Genomic DNA, 3,043 nt, shown 5'->3' on the forward strand with positions numbered 1-3,043 from the left:
TCTCTAATTTATAAACATAAGTTCCAAAATATCGTTTTCAATCGCTAATCGGTACAAAAGTAACATGCCAACATCGGTAGGTTTACACATCATTTTTACAACAACAGAACTCCCCCATCATTATCCGAAGTTCAAAATTTGTTTGAAAACCAAAAAAATCATAAATTCCTCTCAAACCCATAACCAACCATATTTAGGTTGAAAATATGTAACTTAAACATCCAAACTACTTTATTTTCAGTTATCAAAATTGTTATCATGATCATGATCATGATGTTGCTGGTATGATCCCAATATTTAACAAAATAATAAAACCACTTACATGTTTATGATGTAATTCAATTAAATAAATATGCCTAACTAAGCAATATACGTTTAGATGTTTGATTACCTAACCACCATTCTTCCGTTGTGATGCATTTGCACTGTTGAGATACGCTCAATATGCGATGCGGGATTTATGTTAGGTCGTATCTTTTGCTTTGACGGAAGCTTTTGGCTAACCTTCACTTCTTCATTTCTAGTACTGCTCTGGCTATGATCACCACAATAGTATTGCAGGTGTCTTTTGTTGAAACCTTGTATTTGTGGTGTAACCGAGTATGACGTAACAAAAAGGAGTATGTCGCTCTTTTTCACACTAATGCGTAGATCTTGTCTTATTTATTGATTATTCTATTCGTACTTGTAAAACAACCCATTCGGCTTCACATTTTTCTTTTTGCAAATACGATTCGAGAAGAGATGAAATAGGAAGACATGTATCGAAAGAACATGATATAGGTTGAGAAAAGGGAGGTAGCAAAGTTAGACATCCGGTAGTTGTTGACCCAATAGATTATGCTTCATTACCCGAACTATTAATATTCGTTAGGTATAGTTGTTAGTCCCACGTCCTCAGTTGGTGATAGTAGCCAATGATGTGAGTAACACCAAAGCAACAGTGGTAATTATATCATTAATGGGTGCGGCTAACTTCCCATTAAATAATTGTATGATTTTCCAGTTTCTATCCATTTAGAAACAAAAATAAATAGAAATATTATTTCAAAAAAGGAACCTAGAGGCTCAGTTTTCTCTCCTCATGATTCAGTCTAATTCGGTGAACTGACCATACCTCAAACCTATACGTGTGAACAAGTAAAGTATACCATGCGCTTGAGAGAACCATGTCGAACAAACTCCCTAAAATGACCCCATAATTTCGGATCTTAATTTTTGAAAATGGGGGAATGTTTAAATAGGTTTTTTAATATGCTTCGATTTATGATTAGATGTTCTAAACTCCACTAGAGTCATGTGTTCAACCTTGAATGCTATTAATAAATCTTACAACAATAGTCCCTCGGACTCGAAAAGTAATAACGAAAATGGCTTGCCCAAAGCATATTTTTCTTTAGATTCATTTTTTTATCCTGCATCTTTATTTCTATTCAAAGGTTGGCTTCGTGCAGATAGATGTCTATGGAAGGAGGCTATTTCTTATCTATAGTGTTGGGGTGGACGGATTCAGTCAGGAGGGCCCACCCCGCCTAGAACAGGCATGTTTTACTCGGTTTAAATACATTCTCTCACATACATTGTCCCCCTCCTGGGAGGAGGCCTAGTCGGAGATGCCAAACAAGTCTATTGTAGTTGTTCTCAATCGTCTCAATCTTAAAAGGAAAAGGGCATAAGAAATTTTGTATTCTAAATGTAATTTGTAATAAGGTTTTATTATTATAAATAAGCTAGTATGACGATTTCTCATATGTAAAGGAACTTGAAATTAGTAAATGCATACATTTAAAGTTAGTTTTCACATGTTTGGTACTTTTTTCCTAGTATGATATGATCTTTTGTGATTGTGAGGTTTTTAATTTTTTTCAAGTGTTGTTAAAGTACTTGATTAGTAATAGAACTTAATCATAATTTAAAAGATACTGTAATTGAGGTATCTTTAAATTATTACTCCCTCAGTCCCTTCCAATTGTTTACATTTCGAGGAAGTGTCCGACACGCATTTTAAGGTGCATAAAAGTATAGTTATGTAACTTATTTTTACAATTTTCTTTTTCTGAATAAAAGTTAAATGTTTTAGTTTTTATTCAGAAAAATAAAATTGTAAAAAAATTACAGAACTATACTTTATATGCACCTTAAAATGCGTGTCGGACACTCTCAACAAAATGTAAACAATTGAAAGGGACGGAGGGAGTATATTTATATTTTTAAATATATTCTATGATTGGGATTAAATAGAGAACTCTTTAGAGAATTTTTTAGGTTATCAGAAGAGCTTCCAATTTTCCTACAAACATATACTAGCTAGAATAGTAGCCATAAACCATTATCACGACAATTTACTGTTTACTTCTCTGTCTGATAAAGTTGGAAAGAGAACGTTTATAATTAGTTTCTCAAGTAGAGTACACCAATCCATTCGATAAACTCATAGCGGTAGATGATGTTATATTTTGTATTATGCCGGAGATAAGAACCACCAATCCATATCATATTACAAATACAAACTTATCATATGAGTTTATATGAGTCCTAGTACTGGTAGGCATGTCAAAATTAATGTACCTTAGTTTAGATTTTTTGAGGCCTATATAATCCTAGCCTATGTTATATTTTTTTGTTAGAATTTCAATTAGTTCAAATTTCAAAACTTCAATTGTCTAAAATATCGAAAGGGGAAAAATATAGCATATTATAGAAGTGATAGAATCAAAAGAGACAAGTATATGTATAAATCACAACTTAGACTTGGAGAAAATATTTGACCATATTAATTCTAAGTTCTAACATATTTAATACAATCTCGCTGTAAAGTTGATATTGAGTGACTAAAAGGTTATTTACGCAAATAAATTATTTAGTTAAACATGTACTGTTTGCAATCAGAGCCCAAGCACACTCCAAGAATTATCAAACAGCCACAATTACCACAACAACCAGTAGGATCACCTAAACAAAACCCTCCACCAGGGATGTTTTCACCCCATCATCTATATTTCTTATCTTTGGCAAAAGAAAGGATCTTGGTTTTGGTGATTTC

This window comes from Apium graveolens, chromosome 7, assembly GCF_009905375.1.
Source record: "Apium graveolens cultivar Ventura chromosome 7, ASM990537v1, whole genome shotgun sequence".
Lineage (NCBI taxonomy): Eukaryota > Viridiplantae > Streptophyta > Magnoliopsida > Apiales > Apiaceae > Apium > Apium graveolens.